The following is a 22,607-nucleotide window of genomic DNA, read 5'->3' on the forward strand; positions in this document are numbered from 1 at the left end:
TACTTTGAAGACCTCAAACCATGCCATTCCCCGTTCCTTCAACCAGCTCCTGTAGCTCCCTGGGACCTGTGGGGAGGGAAGACCTTGGCATGCTGGCTCTTAGTTTGCTAGAATCCACAGAAGTACTAGGAATATCTGCCTCCTCCAATCCCTTCTGCTCCTACCAGGTCATTCTAGATGCTCCTTGGGGCCCATGGAGGAGCCCTGGGGAGAGAAGACTGTACTCTCCATCCCAACCAACCTTGTCCTGGTCAGGCATTTTGGGAGAGCTTTCCTGTTTGGATTAGAACCCTTTTAATGTGGTAGATCTTGAAGCTGAACTAGATGTTTCTTAAAAATAATTTCAGACTTGTATTCTTACACAAAGTTTAAAAATACATTGCAAAGTCGCTTAGAAAACTTGCTTAGAAAACTATTGAGGGTAAACTATTTGATATTTGCAAAAAGAAAAGGAGTACTTGTGGCACCTTAGAGACTAACCAATTTATTTGAGCATGTGCTTTCGTGAGCTACAGCTCACTTCATCGGATGAAGCTGTAGCTCACGAAAGCTTATGCTCAAATAAATTTGTTAGTCTCTAAGGTGCCACAAGTACTCCTTTTCTTTTTGCAAATACAGACTAACACGGCTGTTACTCTGAAACCTATTCGATATTTGAATTCCTTCTCACTGTTGGCATTTCAACCTCTAATATGGAAGTCTCTGTTGTATTATGCTTGCAATTATGGTAAACCTAGGTGAGATCTATTAAGATTATGTCAAATTAAAGTCGTCAGATTTTTGGTTTGCTCAGCCTACTTCCATGCAGATGAGAGATGAAATGCAAATAAAATTACGGGCAAACAGAGACCAGCAATTCAGTAAACCTATAATAAAGTACACTTTTATGAACAAAATAGTTTCATATGTTGAGAAACATGTACTGATGTCACACCATTAGTATGTTCATCTTAAGTTTCCTGAGTGTCCCTGTGTAGACATGGCTTTAGGGTTCTTTTTTGCACAAAGGCACTCTTTGTGCACAATGAGTGTCTACAAGGAGAACTTTTGTGGAATAGCTGATTCTGGGCTATTTCCCCATGTAAGCATGTCCTTAAGCTGTAATGCAAATCTCCAACACTGTTTTGTAATAATGTTTTCCTGTCTGCAGTGCAAACAAAAACCATGTTAAAACACTGATGCCCCATACTGTGTCAGTCATTGATTAGGCATGGTTAGTCTCAGGGCGTGTCTAGATTCAGGAAATTTAAGACAAGTTAACATATGGTGTGAAATTAATGCACATAAAGCACATTAAACCTCTTTATGGATGCTCTACTTCAGAAGTAAAGTGGCCTAAGGGCTTGTTTACATTTGAAAGTTAGGCCTTGTCTACACTGCCACTTTCTTGCTCAGGGATGTGAAAAAACACCCCCCTGAGCGCTGCAAGTTTCAGCGCTGTAAAGTGGCAGTATAGACAGTGCACCAGTGCTGGTAGCCACGCTCCCAGCGCTGGTAGCTACTCCCCTTGTGGGGGTGGTTCTTTCCCAGCGCCGGAGCTGTGACTACACAGCCATGTTAAAGCGCTGCCACATACCCTTATTCTGGAATAAGTATCTACACATGGACTTATTCAGGATTAGGGTGTGGGTTTTTTGTGTTTTGTGTTTTTTAAGACAAATCCTTAGTTTGCTGTGGTTTAATCCTCCAGGATTAATATACAGCAAACTAAAGCCACTTCACGTCTGAATGAGAGCATCCATGCAGGGTTTTAATGCACTTTATGTGTCATAAGATGAATTAACGAGTTGTAAAGTTAACTTTCCTGAATGGACCTGTGTAGAGAAACCCTCAGGGTATGTCTGTCACAGAGCCTATACCGCATAGCCAAATTTATATAGCCCCCTATTGTAGACACAACCTACGTCAACATAAGGAGTTTTTCTGTGAGTGTGGGAACACCACCTCCACAAACAATGCTACCTATGTCAACAGAAGTGGTCTTCCGTCAGCATAGCAGTGTCTATACTGTGGTTTTTGTTGGCATAGCTATGTCAGTGAGTGGGGTGGTTTTTTTCACACCCCTGACAAACACAGCTACGCCAACATAACTTATAAATGTAGATCAAGTCTCAGTGTAGGTTAACCCACAACAGATGTTTTGTCTTAGTTACTAGTAAATCTCTGTACCCAAAGCAAGTGAGGCTTTGTCTAGACTTAAAGTTTAAATTGACATAGCTACATTGGTCAGGGGAGTGAAAAATCCACAAGCCTGACCCATGTAGCTGTGCCAACTTAACCCCAAGTGTAGATGCAGTTAAGTTGGTGGAAGAATGCTTCCATCACTCTAGCTACTGTTGTTGGGGGAGGTGGTGTTCCTACATTGATGGAAAAACCTCTTCCATTGGTGTATGCTACATCCATACTAGAGGGTTATGCCAACATAGCTAGACTGACATAGCCATGCTGGTAAAGTCTCCTATGTGTAGACCTGGCGTTAGAATGGAAACATTTTAACTTTTGAGATCTGGAGTTCAGGATTCTGCTTTTCACTTGGAAGCTTTGATGGTATCAGAGGCATCAGAGAAGCGTGTTTTTTGTCCAGGCTTGCAAGAGAAACTTGCAATTTGAACTCTAGGATAGTAAAGGAGAAAATAACGTTAAAATATTAGTTTTAAAATACAAATTTATTTTATTAATTTTATGTCTGCATATATTTTGTGTTACTGATTTACATCTCAAACACTTTTGTGTTTTTAAGTGTTTTGGTCTGTTTTTCTTTTTTTTTAAATCTGATTTATGTATTACCAATGCACCTCTCTGAAGTATCTGGACACTTTATTAAGGAATTGACATAATTGCTGTGTCATTCTTTCAGCAAATAAGCCTAGAATCACTCAGGTTAGAACACCATGAGGAACAGTGTGACTAGTGTCTGATATTCTTCCTTGGGAAGGGGGAAAAAAAGGGGACTGACAACCAAATGGTGTTATCTTTGACCAGGATGCACTTTGTTTTAATTGGCGCGAAGACTGAATGTTCCCAGTCCTCTACCACAACATGATATGTGGGAGAGACAGGCTCTGGGGCAGTTGGTTTGCCAAATGTCATATTTCATTGCAGGTGTGGGTCATATTGGATAATTCTATGTTTTTTTTGTTTTGTTTTTTGTTTTTGTTTTGTGCACCATTCCTGGAGGTACTGAAATACCAGGTTGATGTGTGGAGTGGATGGAGCAAACTCCTATTCCATCTCCTTGTTCCAAAAATCCATTTAATATATAGTCCTCAGATAGAGGACGTATGTTGCTTGCTCTATTAAACCATCTAATTTATGTTAAAAATAAATGGAACACATTTTCAGTTACTTTTTTTTCTGTTTGTAAATTAGAAATTATAGTACATCAAGTACTAATTTTTCAATCAACCAGCAGAATGTTTGTCTCCATCTTTATCCTGTATAACTCCTTTATCTTAATATTCTAGACAGTTTTGTATTTTATTCCATGTTCTACCATGAATTTTTTTACTTTTATGTTTAAGTCATAGCCTGTATACACAGAAAATAGTATATAATTTATTCAGAGTTTTAGAAAGGATTTAAAGTTTCCTTATGATAATTATCTTGACTGGATGCTCCTCAGGCAGCATCAAAAAGCTTTAGGGCTTGCCTTCTAATTCTATATTTTTTGTCATTACGTTTGTGACAGAATGTAGTGTGCTCTCTAACTGCCATATCTTTTTCTCACTGCTGAGTGACATATCAGACATGTTATGTGAAGCCTGCTGCTTCAGTGTAGCTGGAAGTTCCTGGTCTGTTCTGACTTTCCTTTTCTCACAGGTAGGGAAAGGTCAGAGTGCATTTTTTATGTTCTGAGTGGTGGAAGCTGAATGGATAGATCTGTTGCTTGCTTTCTTACTCCCTTTCCTGTGGTTAGCCTCTTGATGGCATCAGATTCACTTCAGTCTCAAACTGGAACTTCGTATTTTATTTAAAGATATAACGCTGGTCTAAATTAATATCTAATGTGATCAGCCTAAATTAAATTATGTCTAGTCAGTAAAACTTGACTTGAACCTTTTGTAGCTTGATCAATACTTTTGCTTCACTAACCTTGCAGTCATCGTAAATAGGAGGTGGAGGGTGGCATATGGGATATTTTACTCTTAGAGTCTTTGTAATAGCCAAAAGGACTGCTCACAAATAGGACTGCAAAATTGGGCTCATATTAAGTGATGCTTCTATTCAGCAAAAACTCTTAACAGGAATATAAAATATACATACATGAAGTCAGTGGAAGTTGTGCCTGAGTAAGAAATATTGACTAGTTCCCTTCAATATTAATTAAAGAATTTAAAAATCATAAAATCCATTTTTATATTAATTTCTGTCTGCAGCATTGCAACTAATCAGATGACTACTCTGTCACAGTTACAGGGCTAACTGCACCTTTATCCCTGTGCTAGGCATCTTTGAGTGCACTCCATCAGGTGTCAGGCCTTGTGCCTTTACATTGGGCCATTGACTACATATGAGCTTAGTAAGCGATTCTACTAGCTTTGGCACCTATGGCTCTTTCCTTTGGGAGCCTATAACCAGCAAAGTTTTTGTTTTAATGTTAACAATTGGAACAAAGCATTTAGAGATAAAGGATTTTAAAACAGCAGTCTACACACATCTATCTTACCTATAGACTTAACTTCAGGGGATGCTAATCTAGGCAGGTATAAGTTCTTATCTCTGTCAGACTGAATGGCTCCCCCAAAACAGCCTCCCTCCAGAAAGAGAATCTCTCTTTATCCAGCCAGAGATGTCTTGTCCTTGTCTGTTCCTGGTTTTTTTTTTTTCCTCCTGCTTGTCCACACCAATTTGGTAGGCTGCATAGGAAGTTGAGCCAGTCTCCTCAGAGTGAATGGCTCTGCCATTGTCCTGTACCAGCCCTCAAGCATTTATCATGGATGGCTTATCTTAAACCGTTGTTTTTCCATTCTGCTTATTTTCCGAACAATGCTTAACCCAATCTAGTCATACAGTGAACATCCCAGTAACCATGTTAACATACAATATTAATAAATTATTACAGAACTGCTGTAAGTCCATCACATAGTGTCTTTTTCTAATCCAAGTAGGAAAAGTTATTTCCCCCCCTTTTTTCATCTTTGGTTCTGTCTTTGCACTTTTACTATCTTGCTTCTGCTGTTCTGAACAGTTTTGTCTCTCTATTTCTCCCAGGGTGTGTCTGGTAGTTTCTTTAATTTTATGAGCAAGTACGCTTAGAGGTCATCGTGAAATTCTGTGAACTTTTAAAGGTGTCTTCATTTAAGTTGCATATATTTTTAACTCTAAAAGCGGGAAAGTTATTTTAAAGGATTTTAGATAAACCATTAACACTCTTCAGTTTATATTATAAAGGGGGGCATTATTTGGAAGAAACTGTATATTGATAATGGTTTTAAGTATTTAAGAGAACTTAATTCCAAGACTTCTTACAAGAAGTTAACAGCACATTTCATTAGAAAAAATAAGTATAAGTTGAGAGAGAACAGAATTAAAGGTCAGAGAATTTGCCATTATACCATTTTTCTGTACTACTCAGCTTAAAATACAGCATTCTGACTGCCAAGGAAACAGCATTAGTCATGAACAGCAGGTGGGGTAGGTAGTCTAACCTTTCTCTTTTATGCTGATCATATCCAGTATTTATGTGCCTGACTGCCTTAGTTATTCAGAAATAGGTGGTAGTTGACCATTTAAAATAAATAGTGTACAGGTAAGTGCTTCAAAACATAAAAACAATGTGGGAATATATTTATTTCTCATCTCATTTTGTGGTGTTTTCCATAATGTGCAAGAAACCAAAATTTGAATGTTCATCTTCAGTTGGATTCTTAGGGACTGTAGCTGCAATCCTTACCACAGGAAAAACTCAGTAGGAATATTACCTGTACAAGGACCAGGGAAACTTGCTTGCCTAATTCACATGTAGTCATCCCCAGTGAAGTCCCTGGAACTATTCATGTAAGCCAAATGGGATTTTGTGAGTAGTCAAACAGAAAACTAACTTTTTAAAATGGTTTGCAAAAGTTATACGTTCTGGTGGTTCAGAAATCTTTATCCCAGAATATTCTAAGTGGGCTAAAAAACAGTCCTATTTTTCAGCATGGGAATTTTAAGTGGGTTCATAGTTCTGTGTAAATGGACTGCTAATGTGAGACTGCTTCTGTTTCCTATTTCCTCACAAGAGTGAGTGAGTGTTGGGAACAGTATTATTGCTTTTCAGCCCTACATAATATGATCATATTGTTCTCTAGTAGTCCTCAAAAGGTTTTAATTGAATTTAAAAGAAAAACTTTGTGGCAAGCGATTCATTGTTGATTTAGGACCCCATGACAAATGCTGGAATGAATATTTCTGACTGTTTTTAAAACAGCAAAGTAATTCATGCCTGCATAAATCTGTCTTATGGAATGAGGGGCTCCCAGTTTTTCCCATCCACTTTTATGTATGGTATTCCTTTGCATTTGTATGGGCGTTTGTCATCTTATTTATTGCTTTAAAAATGCCACCTGGTATAAGTATGAGGCTTCAGTGTTTCTGTTGGTAGACCTCAATAACAGAACCTTGCCAGTGAAATCGGTAAATTCAGTGGAGTGTGTGAGAACCTTGCCTCAAGGTTACTGCAATTCTGCTTCTATTCCTGCCTTTCCCGAGAGGATAGCTATAGAAAGATTCTCTTTAACCCTGGGGTGGCCAGACTTTTTTGATGTGTAGGATTGCACAGGGATGAGAGATTGAGATTCTGGGTCACAACTGTCCCTGGGCTACGTCTCTTATGTTGCCAACATTGCTTTAAGCTTATTCTTATTGCCTGAACATTGTAGCTTTGCCCTTATTTTCTTTTGGTGGTGTACCACTCAGTTACTGCTGCTTTGTGTTCTTCAACTTATTCCTGTGCCTATTAATTCATAGCAACAATGGGAACTCATCAAAGTAACTGAAAATGAAGTTTCAGAGTAGCAGCGGAGACAGGCCAGGCCTTGCTTACAGATAGCCCCGCAACCTGAAGCAAATACTCACCAGCAACCACACACCATGCAACAGAACCACTAACTCAGGAACCTATCCTTTCAACAAAGCCCATTGCTAACTGTGTCCACATATCTATTCAGGGCACACAATCATAGGGCCTAATCACATCAGCCACACTATCAGAGGCTCGTTCACCTGCACATCTATCAATGTGATATGTGCCAGCAATGCCCCTCTGCCATGTACATTGGCCAAACTGGACAGTCTCTATGTAAAAGAATAAATGGACACAAATCAGACATCAAGAATTATAACATTCATAAACACTTCAATCTCTTTAGTCACTCGATTACAGACCTAAAAGTGGCAATTCTTCAACAAAAAAACTTCAAAAACAGACTCCAACGAGAGACTGCTGAATTGGGATTAATTTGCAAACTGGATACAATTAATTTAGGCTTGAATAAAGACTGGGAGTGGATGGGTCATTACACAAAATAAAACTATTTCCCCATGTTTATTCCCACCCCCCAACCCCCCACTGTTCCTCAGACGTTCTTGTCAACTGCTGGAAATGACCCACCTTGATTATCACTGCAAAAGGTCCCCCCACCCACCTCCCCCGCTCTCCTGCTGGTAATAGCTCACCTTACATGACCACTGTTGTTACAGTGTGTATGGTAACACCCATTGTTTCATGTTCTCTGTGTATATAAATCTCGCCACTGTATTTTCCACTGAATGCATCCGATGAAGTGAGCTGTAGCTCACGAAAGCTTATGCTCAAATAAATTTGTTCATCTCTAAGGTGCCACAAGTCCTCCTTTTCTTTTTTTGAAAATGAAGTGATATTATACTCCCTTTCTCTTTCTCCTTCATAGCAATCTTTAGCAAGAGTGCAAAAAATAAATGGTCCCTAAGAGATGGATTAAAAATGAGAACATACAAGTACAATTGTTAGAACTGTGGTCCATAAAGAAAGTTACAGCTTGGGGCTCTGATCCTCAAATGGATCTATGTGGGCAGCATCTAACACGTGAGCGATGCCCTGTAGACTTCTTCGAATGATTACAAGAGGGTGTTCATACAGAGTCAGTTTCAGGATCAGGGCCTAATTGTGCAACAACTTTGATAATATAGGATTGTGAGACCTTCTGTGGACAGGTAGCAATGCAAAATGGTGTTTTGTCAAGGTATTTCTAGTACTGTGTTTCCCAAACTTGGGATGCCGCTTGTTCAGGGAAAGCCCCTGGCAGCCTGTACGTCCCTCGGCCTGCGCTGCTTCCCACAGCCCCCATTGGCCTGCAGTGGCGAACCACGGCCAGTGGGAGCCGCGATTGGCCGAACCTGTGGACGCGGCAGATAAACAAACTGGCCCGGCCCACCAGGGGCTTTCCCTGAACAAGTGGCGTCCCAAGTTTGGGAAACACATTAGAGATGAATGTACTAGAACAGTATCACAGCACCAATAAGCTTACATAAAGGATGTATTCTCCACCTTCAGGAAAGTGGCGCTGAGTCACTCTTTAGGGGGAAAAAGTTCTGTAATGAAGTCGATCTTGCAAAGAGTGCAGTTTTGAACACAATGCTGAAATGAACGGGGAACCCGATGGAATTGTGGTCTTAAAAAGCATATGTGAAGTAGCCACTCATCAAAGATAAATGTATGGGGTTTTTTTTAGATTTTTAACTAAATCAAGTTACCAAACGTCTTTTTAAAAGCAGAGGTACTTTTTGTTAGAGCACATAGAAAGGCATTTGAATACATCCTCTGAACTTTTTTGTCCTTGAATAGCTGAAAAACCACTGAACTAAAATGCAGGTTTGCGGATTCCTGATATGCCATATCTAGTTTAAGAATAGTGGGATAGCTGTTTTATAAACACTGCGGATATTACGATGTATAGTGGAATTGTTCACACCACCTTAACAATAGTATTGCAAATATTCCTCTCGAATACGTTGAGCCAGATATAGTAATGTGTATTTTACAAATGCCAGAGATAGATGGGAACCATCCAGAGTGTCCTCTAGAGCTTTAAACAGAGTTGGGAACTGGCCTACCTTGCCAGTAACTTATTTTTCAGTCATTTCAGGCCATGTTTTCTGTAGCTGCAGTGATTCTTCTTGGGGGAAAAGTTAAAAGTATAATAGAACCTCAGAGTGACAAACACCTCAGGAATGGAGGTTGTTCATAACTCTGAAATGTTCATAACTCTGAACAAAAATTTATGGTTGTTCTTTCAAAAGTTTACAGCTGAACATTGATTTAATAGAGCTTTGAAACTTTTTTTATGCAGAAGAAAAAATGCTGCTTTTCACTTAATTTAAATGAAATAAATACAGAAATAGTTTTCTTGCTTTATCATTTTTTTTTTAAACTTTACATTTAACACAGTACTGTACTGCATTTGCCTTTTTTTTTTTTTGTCTCTGCTGCTGGCTGATTGCGTACTTCCAGGTCCAAATAAGGTGTGTGGCTGATCAGTCAGTTTGTAATTCTGATGTTCGTAACTCTGAGGTTCCATTGCTCTAGAACCTATTCACTATAGTGTACCCCATCTTCAGTTCGTATTCACATTACTAGTCCCATTTAAGTTCACCTGCTACAAGCAATTTTAAAATAGGGGAGGGGGAAAATAATCTCTCCCCCTTGAAGTCAGTGGGATGTCTCGCATAAGTAAAAACTCCAGGGTCAGGCTGAGTGTGTGTGAATGTTGAAGACCACTAATGTTTTGGTAGAGCAAAAGATTTCAGGAAGATGAACTTTTTGTTTTCTTTCAACAATCAAGTTGGGACTTGCTTCATAGTATCTCTTTCTCTATCTTTATATAGAGCATCACTTAGAACTTACTTATTTTATAGAAGATACCTTTTCTCCACTTTAGCACATGCTGGCTCTTGTAAGCCTAAAGTGATCAGTCCTGATGTCCAAAATCCATGAGGCAGTTTCCTGGACTTCATACAGCTTTCAGAAATTCCCATACTGTACAACAAAGATTAAAAGCTTTCTGCCTGGTATCTGTCCTTTCAGCTGCCCTTTCTTCTAATTAAACTTCTTTTTTTGCTTTGGTAAATCTCTCTAAAGGTCACAAATGGAGCAAGCTAGTGGAGAGGATTACTCTTTGTTGCAGGGAGATCTCTCTCTCTCTCTCTCTCTCTATATATATATATACACCTTTATGAAAGACCTCTCTCAAGGCATTTTTTACCTTCTGTAAAACTCATTTGCTTTTTCTTATTTCCCTCATCTTGATAAAGTCTGTAATGAGAGGAGAGATTGTGCTGGAAGAGAGAGATGTGGTGTTATGGGGGCTAAGTGTCCCATAAAAAAGGAAGTAAATTATCCCTGTTAATGAGAGGCAGTACTTAAAGGTCACTGAGGGAGCCTCATCCATGGATGTCTGAAACTGTACAAATGCCAATAAGAAACGAATGTCAAATAAATACGAACACCCTAACCACCAATAATGCATTAATGCTCTTCCAAAAATATTTTCTTATCCATTTTTCAGTTTTATAATTGTGACATTAAATCTCTCTAGATTTAGTTCTCAGCAGTACTGTTCGTTATTGTTTTATCTGCATGTTAGTGCTACTATGAAAATGCAAAAGAAAGGCAGTGCAAGGCACAGAGAAACAGATGTTAGGGGGCTTATTCCTTCACCCACTTACTTCCCTGGTCCATGTCACATGAACAGAGAGCAACAATACCCGAAGTCCAAAGGTGCAAACAATTCGATGTTTATTGGGGTGAACTTCCAGCAAGCATGATTCCAGTTTCCTTCCTTAGTGTCCCCCTTCCCAGCTCTGACACCACAGAGACTTACATCTGTGTCCCTGTTCCCATTCCTGCCCTTAGCCAAACATGATTCCAATTTCCTCACCCTCATTCCCTGTTCCCATTTCCCCCTTTAGCAAAACATGTTTCCAATTTCCCCACCTTATTCCCTCCCCCACTTCCTGACTGACTGCAGACTATATAGTAAAACTTGAGTTCTGCTTAGCTATACCTTAACCAATCATTTTCCTGAAATTTTACTAACCAATCCTAACATATTGTAAAATGATTATGTAACCAATTATATCCCACCACCTTATATTTAGAGGTGCATGTGTCTTATTAACTCTGTTTTCTCCTAGAGCTCCAGGAAGAAATCCCAGCCAAGGTTTTACCCTATCTGTGATTTGGGGGGGGGGGGGGCGTGTCATAAATATAAAGGGAAGGGTAAACACCTTTAAAATCCCTCCTGGCCAGAGGAAAAACCCTTTCACCTGTAAAGGGTTAAGAAGCTAGGATAACCTCGTTCGCACCTGACCAAACTGAATGCATCCGATGAAGTGAGCTGTAGCTCAGGAAAGCTTATGCTTAGATAAATTTGTTAGTCTCTAAGGTGCCACAAGTTCTCCTGTTCTTTTAGCTTAAAGATAGAGAAAAGTCAGGATGTTTTGTCTACAGACCTAATAGACTTAGGCCAAGACTGAAAAGAACAAAGCACAAATGCAAGAGGAGGTGCAAATGCCCACATTCACTTGTCTGAGGTGTCTGATAAAAACTGCAGTTGAATGACTTTTACAAATGGTTAGTTTCTAATGAATAATTAATGATTAATTGGAAGGGAAATGAGCTTATCTACACAATGTGAAACCCTGAAAGGAGGACATATAATGGAGGGTGGTTTAATGTCAATGAGACAGCAGACTAGATTGATGGTTTCTCCAGAAGTGATTGTTTGATTTCTCGCCCTATTGTGTTGTTTGTCGCTAAATGCAAACAACATAATTTATGATGCTGAAAAATTTTATCAAACAAGATGCACGATTTCTGGTTTCTAGATCTCAAAATATACAGTAGGACGATTGTTATGTCTGCCAACCTACATTAGAAACAACATGTGCTGTGGCTTATAGAATTTCTGGCACTTTGATATTGCTTGTAAAAAGAAAAGCATTGGTGGTGGTGGGTGGGAACAGGGAGGCTGTTCCAGGCATAGGAACAGCATGATACAAGGACATGCAGCTGAGTGGGAGTAGGAGATGGAGAGCGGTAAGGCAAAAGGACTTGGTAGCGCATGGAGGGTGGGTTGAGTAGGAAAAAATGAGAGCAGAGAGATAGGTGGGGTAAGATTGTATTGGAATTTGTAGGAGAGTACAAAATATTTGATTTTAAGTAGTACAAGGATTCTTAGAGTGGTAGTGGAGTGCTCAGAGCAGGAAGGTTATGTTTGCAGTACACTTTGGACAGGTTGAAGATAGGAGATAAACTTGCAGAATGGGAGTTTAGAGAGCTAAGAGGGAGAGGGACCGAGTACCGAACTCTGAGAGAGACAGTATATAAGGGGAGTAGGCAACCTGACTACAGATGTCGCTGCCAAACACATTCTCTTATGGCTGCATATCAGAATCCTTGAATATGCCACTGCAGCAGCAGGACACACTAGCCTATACTGGGAACCCATGGGAGAAGAGCAAGCTCAGCTACTCTTGGAACAACTATGGAGTGGGTTGGGAGACAGCAGTGTTTGGGCTTCCCCTCACCAACCAACCAATCCCTAGACTGAGCATGTCACCCCAACAACCAATCCCTTTCTCCTCTGGGGCCACTGTATGATGTAGGAGCCTCTGACCTCTCTGGACTGGAATGAGAACCCCCAGAGCAAGGACAAATACAAATAATAAATAATAATGTGGCCCTTTGATCCAAGCAGTTAGCCAATATTCGGGGCCTTGTCAGGTTGTTTCCAGTCGGAGAAACTGAAGATATGATTTGGGTATTACTTCAGAACAAGCCTGTTTATTTACAAAGAATGTATGTAAAGTCCTGTTTTCCTGAGCCCAGAAGAAACAGACAATATGAGGCATTTGCCTTGTTCAGAAATCAAAGTCTGTCATTTCAGCAAGTGCTGTGCCCAAAAGAAGCTCTGTCTTTTAGCTTCCTCAGAGGACCACACGGCACTGCTGCTTCCCTTGTCTGCTGGCTTTTTTCTTACTTTCTGGTTCTCTGTTTCACTCATACCCCTATCCAGTGTTTGCATCAATCTCCATGAACCCCTTTGTGCCACATGGCTTAGCTTCTGCTCGTACCTTGCAATGTTGGCCTGTTCTTCTATTGTTCTAGTTATTACTAAATAAAAGGGCATTTAATTTCTCTCTCATTTCATCTGAATGAAGGGTGACTAGTACTCCCCTCAACTTTTACTAGGTCTGTGGTTGATGGCTGCCATTAACATCTTCCAGCAGAGCAATAACAGCTGAGAACCAGGAGAGTGTGAGTTCTAGAGTCCCTTTTTCTACTAGCTGATTTTAATCTTTGCCTTTCACAACTCTTATTAAGATGTGTCTCATTTTACAGACATGGTATACAAGCTGGGAATAAAACACAGCTCTCTAAAATGGCATCCATTTACCATGCTGCCTCTCAGAAAGAATCAATTAGATCTGTGTCCTTGGTTACACTGTCTGTAAAATGGGGTTACTCATGCCTGGGTAGCCCATTGTTTCAGTGTGTTATACATCCTCTTCTCCTGGCTTGTTTAAAAAGGGTAAGAGTGTGTCTACGCTACTGAGTTTTGCTGATGCAAATTATGTCAGCGTATAGCCACCACAGTTGGTACATCGCTTGTGCATATGCTTACTTGGCTCCTTGTGTTGGTGCTGTGCATACTTACAAGAGTACTTGTGTCAATGCAGAGTGCATTGAACTGTGGGTGGTTTTGGCAATGCATGGTGTGGGAGAAATGAGTTACACAGGGGTGACTGAGCAAGGGGTCAACTTCTCATAATGCAGTGTTCTCCATCCGATGATATTATATCTGTCTCATAATTTTTGTACCTGTACTCAATTTCCCACAAGTCTCTGCTGGATTGATCACTGTCCACTATCTCTGACAGATGAATGGAACCTGCACAGCTCTGTACTATTGTCATGACTGTTGCAAGCACAGGATGCACAATCCTCTGGTATATGCACACTCTCCAGAAGACTCTGGAGGAACGTGATTTTTTTGGAGGATAGATTGCTGTGGGACATAGAGTGCGAACCAATTCACTGTTATTGGTGGCATTCACGGAGAAGCTGCAGACAGTGGAATACCACTTCTGGGCTAAAGAAACAAACACCAACTGGTGGGAATGCATCGTAATGCAGGGTTGGGATGATGAGCAGTGGCTGCAGAACTTTCAGATGCACAAGACCACATTCCTGGCCCTGTGTGATGAGCTCGCCCCAGTCATCCAACACAGGGACACCAAACTGGGAACTTCACCGGCAGTGGAGAAGTAAATGGCAAATCTCACTGTGGAAACTTGCACCACTGGATTGCTACCGGTGAGTGGGAAAATCCACTCTGGGGGATGCTGTTGTCAAGCAAGTGTGCAGAGCCATTAATTGTCTCTTGCTATGCAGGACTGTCATTCTTGGCAATGTGATGGACATAGTGGATGGCTTTTGCAGCTATGGGTTTTCCAAACTCTGGTGGCACAGTAGACGGCGCACACATCCTTATATTGGCACCATTACCTTAACACAGCCCTTTCTGTTGATATACTCTATTTTCCCATGGTTATGGAAGTGCTGATGGATCACCAGGGACACTTCACTGACATCAGTTTTGGCTAGTCAGGGAAGGTACATGATGCTCCTATCTTTAAGAACACAGGACTGTTCAGAAAGCTATAAACAGCGACCTTCTTTCCTCACTGACAGATTACCACTGGTGATGATGAAATGCCAGTAATGATCCTGGGGGATCCAGCCTACCCTTTATTCCCCGTCTCATGAAGCTGTCAGGCCACCTCGAAAGCAGCAAGGAAAGACTTACAACTACAGGCTCAGCAGGTGCAGAATGACAGTTCAGTGGGCTTTTGGTAGATTGAAAAGGCACTGGCTTTGTTTACTCACTAGATTGGATCTCAATGCGAAAAATATCCCAGTGGTTATAGCTGCCTGCATGTGTAGTGTCCTGCATGATATTTGTGAAGCAAAGAGGGAAAACTTGCTGCAGAGGTAGAGAATGGAGCAGCTGCCTAGCTATATGGCTCAGAGAGGTTTTGAAAGAGTACTTTAATAGTGCGCCACAGTAATGCATTGTGATGTACTGTGCTGTACCTAGCCCTGCTGTTTTGGGGGCCTGTTAGGAATTGTGTGGTGCGTGGTACGCATATATGACTATAACACTGACAGTGCACTATTAATTTTTGTGGTGCTTGCTGTACATTGATGATTGTTACACTGTGTTTGTCACTGACCCTACATATTATGAGTTTACAAGACCCCTATTTTCACTGCCCAGAGGCATTACACACAATGTGTGTAAACTAATGAAAAAAGTTTTATTCAATAATGAAAACAGCACCTAACAAAATATCTAAAGAACATAATAGTAAATACTTCTTAACTTCAAAAAATTTGGGAACCCTTAACAAATAAACAGGGGAAAAGAACGTTGATGTCCATTGTAGCTACACATACATCAGTTGCGGCTCTCAGAGGTCAGTGTATTCAGGGTGGATAAAAATCAATGATTTTTTTAATTTAAATTGGATTTTTTTGATAAAATGCTTTTTGAGGAAAAAACCTATCTAAAGATCATTTTAATTAAGATACATTATAGTTTAAAGAGATCTCATCATGGAATAGGGATTATAAATTCTAATTCTGTAGTATGAGACAATATGTTCATGTAATATTTAAGAAACGTTTTGTAAATGAGTTCCAATAGTTCATGGATTAGGGACACAATCTTATGGGGTTCTAGGGGCTTCTGTATAGATTATTTAGGTTAATCTTTCTATCTACCCAATGGGACTCAGTTCTCAGTCTAGAAGATACCATCAGAGATACTTAGTTTTGCAGTTCTCAAACTTTGGGTTTGTGTCTCCAGAGATAACATGCTTGTTAACAGCAAAAATGTTTTAAAATAAATAAATAATATATAGAGGTGAGAAATAACAGTCCTCAATCCTCTTGTCCCTCTGCAAATTTGTGTACACAGAGTCAATCCCTTACCCCTCTCTAAAATTGCAAAGTTTCTAAAAGTTCAATGAACAGAAGATTGTTGGGGGCGGAATAGATCTGGACAAGGAGAAGTCTGGAGATAAATGTGAGAAGGGAGGGACAGGCAGTAGAAACAAAAGTGTGCTGCTCAAACAGTTTCATTCCAGAAGTCTTGAGGTCTTTCTGAGTGTAGCCTTCATTGATTAGATATCTACTGTACCATTCTCTCACTAGAAGGGAAAACCTATAATGGCAGCAGACTGTAAAAGAGACCCAGTTTGGGACTATTTAATGAAGTTCCTCTACCTGTGGGTAAGACAGACGTGTGCAAAATGCAAACAGTGCAATAAAGAAATGCAAGGCCTGGTTGCCCGAATGAAACAATATCATGAGAAGTGTTTCTTCTCAGGAGGAAGCTGCGTTGAAAATGATGAAAGGAACGTGTCTGAACATGCAGGATCTTCAGGTTGGTAAACTTTTTTATTTCACACTTCTTTCTTAAGGACTGCCTGTCTTCTGGGCTATTCTTGAATTCTCATGTTAGTACAATAGAGTAACAACTATATTTTTTGCTCAATCATTTTAGATTCAGTTGTGATAAAAAATAAATAGATGAAATAGGCAGATCTTCCTTTTACAATTTCACCTTTTAAAGTAGTACTGAGTGTCAGTGAATGCAGTGAGTAATACTAAATAAGCAGTATGGTAATAATAATTAAATAACTTCATTGACTTATTTTGTTTAGGAGAATCCATCCTCAACATACAGGATTCTGAAGACTATCCACCTTTAAGATCACCATCATTTTCTAGAGTTTGAGTTATCTCCCAATGATAGTGTTTCAGTCACATCATGTATGTCACATAGCCACAGTATATCAACTGTAGCAAAAAGAAAAAAAAAACTCCATCATCCAGAAACAACCATAGATAAGTTCGTGATAAGAACCAGCAGATTACAAAAAAAGAGATAATTGATGAAAAAATTGCCCGTTTCGTTTATGCAACAAACTCTTTCTGTATGATTGAGAACCCACACTTCATTAAGACCAGGATACAGTCCACCCAACAGAGCAGATGTCACAGGCAAATTACTGGATAAAGTATATGAAAGAGAAATTGAGCAGCATGCAAAAGGTCTCGCGGGTAAAATTATTAACCTGAGTCTTGATGGGTGGAGCAGTGTCCACAATGTTCCTGTTGTATGTGCTTACTTGACAACAGAAGAAGGGAATGTCTTCCTTACAGAAACAACTGATAAATCAGGAAATGCGCACACAGCAGAATACTTACAAGAAGTAGCAGTACAAGCTATAACAAACTGTGGAAAAAAAAATTCAAATGTCTAGTACGAGCTTGGTCACAGACAATGCTGCAAATGTATCCAAGATGAGAAGAAGTTTAGAAGAGAGTCCTAAGCTAACAAAATACAATTGCAGGGCTCATTTGATGCACCTCCTAGCCAAAGACTTCAGTGTTCCAGAAATGAAGGCTAATGTTGATGAAATTGCAAAATACTTCCATAACAACCACTTCGCAGCAGCTGCTCTGAAAAAAGTGGGAAGGAACCAAGCTAACTCTCCCACAAGACGTGCGATGAAACTCAGTAGTGGACTGTTTTGAGCACTAGATCAAGAATTGGTTTAATCTGATGACAGTTTATGAACAACATTGTGAAAAAATAGATGGCCCTGTCACAACCAAAGTTCTCAACACTGGGCTTAAGAGAAATGTTGAACACATGCTGAATACCCTGAAGCCTATTTCTGTAGCCTTGAACAAAATGCAGGGAAATAGCTGTTTTATTGCTGATGCTGTTGAAATTTGGAAGGAACTGAGTGAGATATTAAAAAGAGAAATATGCAGTGACAGAGTTTAATTACAAGCATTAAAAAAACAAATGGGACAAGCGCTATCTCCAGCTCATTTTTTGCAAATATTCTCAATTCTCGGTACCAGGGTCAAACCTTAACTGCTGAAGAAGAGGAGTTGGCTATGATATGGACATCCAGCAATCATCCCTCCATAATGCCAAATATCATAAACTTCAGAGCTAAGGGTGAACCATTCAAGAAATATGTTTGCTGATGACGTTTTAAAGAAAGTCACAACAATGAACTGGTGGGCGTCACTTAAGCACTTGGATTCAGAGACTGTTGAAGTGATAATCTCACTTTTAACAGCAGTAGCTTCTTCTGCTGGTGTAGAAAGAATATTTTCTTCCTTTGGACTAATTCATTCCAAATTGAGAAATCATTTGGGATCTAAAAAAGCAGGAGAGCTTGTTTTTCTTTTCCAGGTTATGAACAAACAAGAAAATGAAGGTGAAGATGACTGAGTTAGCTGCAGAAGCCAATATTTTAAGTTTCTCATGTTGACCTGGCTGACATAGTCAATTTTAATTTTTGTTTTGTGTTTTTTTAAAATTCATTTAACTATTTTAGTTAAAAACAATTTTAACAAAAACAAATCTAATTTTAAAAAACTTGAATGTTCAACTAAATTCAAAAATTCATATGCTTGTTTTGTTAAAATATTATGTTTGCTGTTGAAGAAAAAAATCCAGAATATATAATGTTGTTGTTTTAGTTAAATAAACAATTTAAATGTCTGTCTGGTGGTGATCTCCTCCTAATACAGCATGGCAAGAAAATCCTCCAAATATTAATGATTAACCTGTTGAATTTGAGATAGTTCACCTCCCAATGACTTCATAAATATCTGCTTCAATTACCTTTGGTAAATGAAATAAACAATCATTCATTTTCTGATATAGCTGTAAAACTAATCTGAAGAGTTTTCAAAATAAATCACTTTAAAAATGTATAGTGTGTATAGTTTCTAAAAATGAAACCTACATCTATCTCTGTGTTGTGAAGAATATGTATTAAGGTTATAACACCCAAGAATGCACTTTTATGTAGAAATCCATGATTAAATCGAGTGTTCCTGACTAGTGATTTAAATTGTGATTTTAAATCAATTTGATATAAATCAGATCCACCCTGGTGTATTTTAAGCTGTGGTTGTCCATGGTTTCTACGGAGTGCAGTGGTAGGAGTAAACGTGCTGGCATAGTTCTCCACTAACTGCCATGGCAATCAAGTCCACACTTGTTGCATCTGGAGGTCCACAAGAGTCTGCAGGATCTGAGTTTCTTGATGGAGAAGCTCCATTATGTCTCAGTGCATCTTTCTCTTCTGTTCCTGGGCCCTTCTCCTCTATACTCTTTCCTTCCAAATACAGTCCACAGTATTCACCCTCCAGGCTCTCTGTTCGAAGTCTGATGCAGCACTAACTTGCAGGACATGTCCTCCCATGGCCTCCCCCCTACACCCACCATCTGTGTCAGTCATTCCGCTGATGTGGAGAAGATACCCCTCAAGGCTGCAATGGCTGCAGCTACAGATAAAACGCACACAGGTACCATTGTCGGTATAGTATGTACAGAAAGCGAAACTTAAGATTCAGAAATCATCCCTTCCTTTGTTCCCCAAAAGTGTTAAACAAGACCTGCTTATTGCCATTTCTGCTTCGGATCGCTTGTTTAAGGCACCACTAATAGCACCCGCCATGGTGAATATGACTCGCTGGGGTGAGGGAAACGAGGAGGGAGTTGCTTAGTTGCATGAAACTAAGAGTATAGGGCAATGGGACTGAATACTGGCACCATTTTCTACAGGTAGTGGTGGTTTTAGCTGATACCTCACTCCTGCGGGTAACAAAGGCAGAAAGAGCACAGCTGCTGCTGATGTCCTGAAGTTGCTCAGGCCTGTACACTGCTAGCCTGTTTAATGCAAAGGCGCCCGCTCTAGTTCCTGTCCAGTGGTGTGGGAAAGTTTCAGACCGTGGAGGAAGAAATAAGTCTGCAATCTCTAGAAGCCTTTGGGAGCAGATTGCATTTTACCTCGGTCGAAGTGTCATCAAGATCTTTTAGGAGGATTCAATGGACACCCCTGTGTTTACAGACAAACTGCTCTGTACACCCCCCCCCCCCCCCGGCCTGTCTAACTATAGAGAGGAATGAGAGGTAGTAACTCTATTGCTCGTTGTTGTTTCTACCTTTTTTAGTACAAGAAAATTCAATAGCTGTGCCCTGATAAGTTGGGGAAATAATAACTGTAATGGGAATTTTATTTACACGCTTACCCAAGGTTCCTTCCCCTGCTTCACGCTTGCCTGCGCTCAACTTCAGGGACTAGCTGGACTGTGGTGGAGTCAAAAACAGGTCCTGACTCGTGGCACAGTTGCACCTTCTGGTTGCCTGTCCCCAGTACTCTTCCTCTTCCTCATGGTGGTCCTCCTCCTCGCTGTTCATGGCACGGGCCTGTGACTCAGGCTCCATGGAGGTGTCCACGGTGGGTGTGCGGAATTGTGGTAGAGTCTCCACCAAGTGTGGAATGCAGCTTTTTGTAAAAGTGACAGGTCTGCAGCTCGGCACCTGAAGAGTTTTTGGCCTTTCTGGCCTTCTGATATGCCTGCTGGAGTTCCCTGGTTTTCAAACAGCACTGCTGCTAGTCCCTGATGTAGCCCTTCCCCTGCATCCACCAGGCAATCTGCTTGTAGATGTTGACATTTCTATGGCTGGTTCAGAGCTGTGTTTGCACAGCCTCTTTTCCCCACAAGCCTAAGAGATCCAATATCTCCCGTCTACTCCAGGTAGGAGTGTGTCTAGAGCGTGTAGTCAGCATGGTCAGCTGGGCAGTTGCACACAACAGCATGGTCAGCTAGGTGTGCTTGCTCAGCTGGACAATCAGGAAAAGGCATTTTAAACATTTACAGGGGTTTTAAAGGTGTGCGTGCATGCGTGCGTGCCCGCCCCCCAGGCAGGGGAGTTAACAGTTGTAACTAGAGCAGTCAGTGTTGGGTAGTGAGGGACATCAGCTGGAGGGCTGTTAGGGTTGACATAGGTAATGCAGTGTCTACACTTGTGCTGCGTTGACCTACGTACATTGACCATAGCAGAGTGTAGCTTTGGGAAGTGGTGTTACTATGTTGGCATAATGGGGCACTTGTATCAGTAAGAGAGAAATTTTACGTGTAGACGTGCACAACTAGGTCAGCTCAAGGTGGCGTACGTTGACCTAACTTGTAGCATAGATCAGGCCTGAGTGTTTTTGTGCTGCCAGATAATGTAGATAGTCCTGTAGCTCAAGTGGTAGAAGCCTGTGTTGCATTGCTGAAGGTTTGGTGGTGTTGCATGATAGGGAAGGGATGGGGTTTATTACAGCTGAACATCATGGAATTTGTTTTTATTGTTTTTTCTTTAACAAAAAACAAAGAAAACAAACAAACAAATCCCCACCACCTCCTTAGGAAATTACATACAAAATATTGCATGAATAGAAATGTATTTAGGTTGCAAAGTTAAGCTCTTGAAAGTGAGAAAATGCCAGAAATAAGGTATTGTGTTCAATGACAAGTCTGCCTCCTTGTGGGTATGCATTAAAATACAGTCTTTACTTATGTGATGACATTAAATCAGACAGCCAGATCTGGTATAGTTAAAGTTTAGAGCTTGTCTCTTTCCAGTGCTCTAAAATCTGCATGATTATACATATTGTCAGTGCCCAGCTGTTGACACAACCTGCACAATTCTGTATTGAAATGATATAGACTGGAACTTCAGAATGCACATGCACCTCTTTCCTTTCATCAGACACGGGTGACACAGACCTGAATCTCATATCACAAACACACCTCTACCAAACTGGCTCACATACTGCCTCCACTACTCAGTACAGCTGCACCACCTAAAACACTGAATGCAACTGGACTGCAGGCAGATAAATCCCCATAGCTCTTGCCAGCTCCAGAGGTGCAGAATTAAGGTTTCATGGGTGTTTACATTAACTCTGTGTTTCCTGGTTTTCAGAAATTGGAGGTCTACTGAACTAGACATTCTGGAAGGACACGAGCTGTCATTGGGCAACCTTAACGCTAGATGTCTGAGCTTGCACCTAGCTGTATCAAAGTGCAGTTTATTTAAATGAGTCCAGCTCATCAAGCAATCCAGTTCACTCTGTATGACTTACCCTGTCCTCATTATTTATCAATCCATCAGTCTTTTTGTCATCTGCAGATTTTATGGGCCATTGTTTTATTTTCACTTCTAGATCACTGATAGAAATATTACATAGTGTCTGGCCTAGAACTGATCCCCACATAACCTCACTAGAAACATCCCCTTTGATATTTTTAATTTAAGAACTATTATCTGTTAATTATGGCATGAAAAACCAAAATACAGGAAAACATCCATGCAACCATAACTCTACCCTGTTTGAGCAATGCTGCAAAACACCCATAACACACATACTTGCACTTTTTGTTTCGCATTTCTTATTTCTTCCTCTCTTCTCCTTCACTCTGAGGACCTGCCCCCGAAGTACACCATCCGTGTATAACAAAAGCTAGGAAATAAACACACGCAGACTTCATTTCATGACAGTTAAGGTTCAGTGGCCTTGAGGTTAAGGTTGTGAACTGCAAATCTGGAGACTGTATTCAATTCCTGCTCTGCCACAGACATCCTTTGTTTTTTGGGCAAGTCACTGAATTGCTGTCTTCCTCAGTTCCGTATCTGCAAAATAGGGATAATAGT

The 22,607-nt window shown here is 40.3% G+C and overlaps 1 protein-coding gene and 1 pseudogene across 1 annotated transcript in view; one reads left to right on the top strand and one right to left on the bottom strand.

The window, feature by feature from the left end:
- AVEN (apoptosis and caspase activation inhibitor) overlaps window positions 1-22,607 on the top strand; it is a 176,063-nt gene that overhangs the window by 2,308 nt on the left and 151,148 nt on the right. The window lies entirely within an intron of this gene.
- On the bottom strand, window positions 3,156-3,332 carry LOC140913942 (U2 spliceosomal RNA; annotated as a pseudogene).

This window comes from Lepidochelys kempii, chromosome 6 (genome assembly GCF_965140265.1).
Source record: "Lepidochelys kempii isolate rLepKem1 chromosome 6, rLepKem1.hap2, whole genome shotgun sequence".
NCBI classification, from domain to species: domain Eukaryota; kingdom Metazoa; phylum Chordata; order Testudines; family Cheloniidae; genus Lepidochelys; species Lepidochelys kempii.